The following is a 5,926-nucleotide window of genomic DNA, read 5'->3' on the forward strand; positions in this document are numbered from 1 at the left end:
GCTCCTTTTGTATTGGGACAGGCTCCATTGACTCCACCTGTGGTGATTGTGTGCACCTGTGGCAGTTGCCTGCACTGCAGGTTGCTATTTGCGGGTGGTCCGCGATGCCTGTATTGCTGCCGTCGTGTAGGCCCTAATTACCGCCTTTGGGATGCCGGTAAGTGCATGCCTGCATAACTTGTAATGTCCTCCTGTTAGCGGCATCCTGGTATTGGCCCCGTGTAGGGGCGCGTGTACATGCGCATGCCGGTAAGAAGGGGGACGGTATGGTCGGTGGTGGTATTGGCGGGTTGCCGGCTCGTAATGGCCCGGACCCGTTAACGATGCCGCTAATGCCATTCCGCGTTCCTTTTTTCATTACCCCCAAACTCGTAATGAGGCCCTTTGCCTTTTATGTAGTAAATTGCATCATATGTCCAAAGTTTACAGCTGGGCACACACTGCGAACAATCAAAGGGGTGATTCCTCGACCGAATGGTCCTTTTCAGCATTTACATATTGGGCCTCATTACAAGTTTGCCGGTCTGGTAACTACGTTACCGGTAAGCTGCTCGCGGATGCCTTTTCACTCGCCAGGTCGGACCTTGTGGGGCGGACCGGCACCCGCGAGCAGAGCATCCGGCCTCCCCATTCCCATTGAGCCCTATTTGGCTCAATGGGAATGTGGAGCATATTTTACCGGCACCTGGGAATGGGCAAACACCGGGTCTGGCGGGGCTGTAATGACCCGGTAATTGCCCATTCCTGGGCACCTGTAAAATACGCAAGTTCAGTGGCAGCCTGCCGCTTTTACCGGCAAGGTTACCGCCAAACTTGTAATGAGGCCCATTGACTATGTTGATATGCTGCAAGTATGTAGTGGACATAGGTATATGATAGTGGTGGTGTGACCCTTTTTCGAGATGGATCGAAGCAGGTCCATGTACACACTCTAATGCCTTTTGCACTGCAAAGTTTTTAGTCCAAGAAGTCTTTCCTAGATGGGGAGTACGTGAGGTGCTGAGATCCGACAATGGGACCCATTTTGTTAGTAAAGTATTTGAACAGATCAGCTTAATGCTTAGCATCAAACATAAGTTTTCTTCTGCTTATCACTCTCAAGCGAACGGAATATGTGTGAGACTCAACGGTTTTCTCAAAGAAAGAATCGTTAAACTCAAATTGTCACTGAAGAAGGGATGGCTGTATTGCCTGCCCCTTGCATTATATGCATTTAGGAATCAGCCTAAAGAGTTAGTAACAGGGTGGTGAATGAGAACACCCCCGTCTCCTCCATCAAGGATTAGAAGTGATGCCCAGACGACTGAAGAATTGTTATGAAATGAGTTACAAACATATTTGACATGTATGACTGCTGGTATCTCTGTCATTTCAGATCAACTCAGGCATAAGGGGTGTCGGTCTCAGGACACAGATGAAGACCATTCAGCAACCGGATGTAAATAACTACTACCTATTCCCAAATTATTTATTGGAGACAAGGAAGTGGCACAAGCCCCATTTTAGTGGTCCCTTTGCAGTTGAGAATATCACTCCCTAAGCAGTAAAAGTCCATGAAAGGCGCGCCTGGATACACCTGGGTGACGTGAAGCCGTATGCTGGTTAGACCGAGGCACCCACACCTGTTGATTTGGAAGCAAGACAAGAAGAAGTAGTTCAGCACGTGCAAACTCGATTGATGACGAGGAAGAAGGATGCTAAGATTGCTGATTAAATAAATGCAAGTGTGCATTTGGACTGTGGTTCACCTCGGACACTCTTTATAGATATTTAGCAGGAGTGCAAAAAGCTAATTTTATTGAGCCACAGGAATCTTTGAATTGGACTTTAGAAAGTGCTGATGTGCTAAAAAATGCCAAATCTGGACATTGAGTTTGATGAATGGAAAAGGGAGCAGTTCCCTAATTCATTCCTCACTGAGTTTCTCTTTGGTTAGACTCATGGTTCTCTCTAATGTCGATGCCCATAGTCTACTTATCGCTATCTTTGTTTGCATACTTCGACTCTATCCTGCTCTTGTTTGGTGTAATACTAACATTTGCGTGTTTCTGCAAGATCCTAAGAATCGCCCTGCAATTAGAAGGTTACTTATGGAGATAATTGAGCAGTTCTGGTAGCTACCTGAGCATTTAACGGGGCTGCCTAATTAAAAAGGTTTTTTCCTTCTTTAAAAGTAGTACACTGGCACGATGTGGACTGTTGAGAGTAATGCAGTTCCAGAAAATGAGCAAACTCAATGACGTGTGGAGAATCGGAAGTGGTGGGGACTGATGTATTGTTGCATAATACATGCATGCTCAGCATTTGTCATTGTTTTTCTGATTTTGCTTATCCACACTGTCTACTTCATTGAACCCAAAAAGGTAGAAGTTCCTTTGATTCCCACTCCAGTGTCCTATGCAGAATTAACTGTTGCAAAGAGACCAAGGCCATATTGATTATCCCCACACCAGTGACGCATGTGAAGTCACCTATTTCTCTGACAAGTGTTCCTGTGATTCCCCCTGTAGGAAGATCCATGTTTGATGTACTCCATGAGCATTACGCACATGCTCTCCTTGCAAGTGGGAGAGCCAAGAGGAGCACAAGGGAAGATGATTATGAGTTAAATAATTATCTAGACAGTACAGCACATTTGGGGAATAACATGTGGTATCAGCACATGATGGAGGTGGTAGAAAGACCCTCTGAGGAGAGTTGCAATGTTTGTGCTCTCCTACCATATGCAATGGGGAAGTCCAAGATATTCATAGCTATAGAACTAGAAGTCCAGACAGCTCATTGCCTGACTCACCTTGCACTCTGCCATACAAGAGGTCAGTTCCAGGTCGAACAGCATCCTTTGTATGGGTGACTGAGTGGTCAGCTCCAGAAGAAGATGATTATGTGCAAATTTTGAAGACAAGAGCAAGAAAACATACCAGAGATCATGTGATAAGTTACGAACACCCTGGAATGAAGGAAGCAGGAATTAGATGGGCAATAAATAAAAAGCTCAATTGCCAAGGAAAGAATGATGAAGAAATATGAAGATGCAAGGAGAGAGTCCAGATGCAGATCTGGGGAACAGTACTTTCTTCAGATGAATGGGAAGAAGGCATAGTTGTATGCAGAGCGGTGGCAGTAGCAGGACATCACAAACTAGTTATAGATCATGTGGAAAAGGGATGCAAACCTTTTGAGGATAAAGGAGGCCAGTTGCAGATTGTCCCTCTGGCTAGTGCAGAGCTATGCTTCAGAAACAATGGTACAAGAAAGGTTGGAGAAAATCAGCAGTGCGGTCGAATCTTCGATGTACCAGGAATGAAGGATGGAACAGTAGTGATAATGGACAACTAATGGGCCTGCGGATCCAGAGCATACATGAAGCTGCCCAAGGACTGGGGAGGGCTGTGTTCTATAGTACTTGTCCATGTTCCAGCGTTAGTGATTCCGAAAAGTGCCCTGAACATTGGAGAGTTTCCACAAGCAGATGCTCACCAGAGGAAGAAGAGAGCAGTTGGATTCGTCAATCGAACAAAGAGGGAGAACTACTTTTCAGCTAAATGGATAGAAGTTTTCAATGACATTCCATACCAACACAGGCTGTTCAGTCAGACTTCAGCGATATTCACAACAATCTTCATAGTAGGGATCCAGATGATGGCAAATGCCAGATGGGTACAGATAAGGAGATGGGAGCTTCTGCAGATGATCAACACTACCATAAAGGGATTGAATGCTATCAAAGAAGATGTGAGAGCCCTAAGACTGATGACTCTTCAGAACAGATATGTCCTGGACATGATTACAGCTATGGATGGAGGTGCTTGTGCCAACATCAGAGAATAGTGTTGCACATTCATACCTTGTCCTTATGAAGAGAATGGAACCTTGACCAAGGCCATACCGATGCTGACGAACTTGCACGTCAAGATGGAAGATGAAGTAGAAGATATTGCAGATGACAGCTGGTTTGCATCAATTTTCTTATGGGTTCCACAGTGAATGGTGAATATCTTCAAGTTCCTTGGAGCCTTGTTGGTGATGATCATGTTTGGATTCTGTGTGATCAGAATAATAATCACACAGTGCAAAAAGACAGCAAAGAAAGCAACAGGAATGAAGATCATGATCGATGATCAATGTCGAGTCAGGATTTGGACCCAAAGAGCTGACAGATGAAGTCTGTAGAAGCAAGCATTCATGTACCTGAGGGAACAAAGTTCCTGTATCCAAGAAACCACAAGAAGTATGTGGGAAGATGGATCTCCGAATGGACAATGTAGTCTCATGGCCTGGAGTATTGATGCCATGTAAAATCAGCTGGATCCCTGAAAGGATTAATGATGATATTGACTCCAAAAAAACACTTTTTCAGGCGAGGATGTTTAGATGTGAAAACTGATGAGAGAGTGGTTGATGAATCAACCAGAGGGGGGAGTGTTGAGGAGTAGCCAAGTGCCTCTACCACAGGTCCCGCCCCCATTTTGCCTATATGTTGGAAGCTGTAAATTGCGACATGCGCAAAGCCAATAATGGTACCTATAGTGCAAAGAGTCCTTGAAACAAGGTATCCATTGAGAAAACCCTATATGATGTATCTGCAAACAAATGACAGTCTTCTTATGGAAATTCCGGGAGAAGTGTGAAGATGAGTGAAAGTGAAGACGGGTGACGTCACATGAAGCAGAAATGACGCACACAGAAGAGATGCCAATGAAGAAGTTGAATAGACCTTATAGAATCTGATGGCGAAGTAAAGAATTGAGCAACATTTCATGAGCAAAATGAAGATTGCACATGCAGAGAGCACTGAAGAAAATGCAATGTTGTTTTATAATTGTACAGATGCAGTAACGCAAGCAGACTAAGTAATTATAAGGCTGGCTATACGTAGTGAATAGACTGCAGGCGGTGCTGCCAATATATAAGTGTGTATAGAATCTGGATGTTCCATGATGCATTGTAGCAAACTTGGACTCCGTGAATAGAAGGGCTGAAAGCATGGCACAGTAGAAATAAACAGCTGAGGGCGAATGAAGATTGGAGAAGGCTTGTCTGGCCCAGTGTCGAGGGTTGGAGCAGCCAAGTAACTGGTTATCTATTCGAGGCGATACAATGAACATGAGAAGCTCCTGTTGAGGTATGATGAACTAACATTGGAAGTGCCAGGTTTTATTCATTTAATAGTATTAAATACAACGAAGGAGATCAAAACATGGTCTCCTGTCACATGGCCAAGTTGAAAATAGACTTTGGGCAAGCTACACTGAAACCAGAAGATAAGGCCATGCTCACACTCCCTTTTATTCTCAGGCACAGTGATACTTGCAAGGCTGAGTTCAAAGAACTAATTGAATGGCAGACAGTAGGAGTGATGGTGGATGTTGGGATAATGGGGTGGGGAGGCATGACCAAGCCAACCCTCCAGCCTCTGGGGTTCCAGCCTGCTGCTAACGAGTGGAATATTGCCGAAGGGTACAAGCGTGCCAACCAATTGTAGAGGGCCACGTAGCAAAGAGCCCTATAGTTTGAAAGCCAATGAAACATTGTGTATTAGTATGACACAGAAGATGACTTGCACTAGTGGTGGGCATAGCTGTCCACCTGACCTTAGAGACACAATCACGATTCCATACCCCAAAGAAAGTATACTTAGATGTTCCCCTTAAGCCTATCACATGCCCTAGTAGGTTTTCTTATTTTCCCACGTAGTATGACGTCAGTAATGATAATTCTTTGTTATGAATGTGTTTTTTCATGAAAATCGTATGACTGTGCGGCGTCCGTTGTTGCCCATTGTACTCCTTGTTTTAGAATTGCAATAAAAAAAATGGTGTTTTGCCAACTTGCTGAGTCTGTCTGATTATTGATGTATGAGTAGGATCTGCATACCCATCCATTTCAGATACTGTTACCTCGTCTTAAAGGGACTACAGGTTCA

This window comes from Ambystoma mexicanum, chromosome 5p (assembly GCF_040938575.1).
Source record: "Ambystoma mexicanum isolate Mex_15411 chromosome 5p, UKY_AmexF1_1, whole genome shotgun sequence".
NCBI lineage: Eukaryota > Metazoa > Chordata > Amphibia > Caudata > Ambystomatidae > Ambystoma > Ambystoma mexicanum.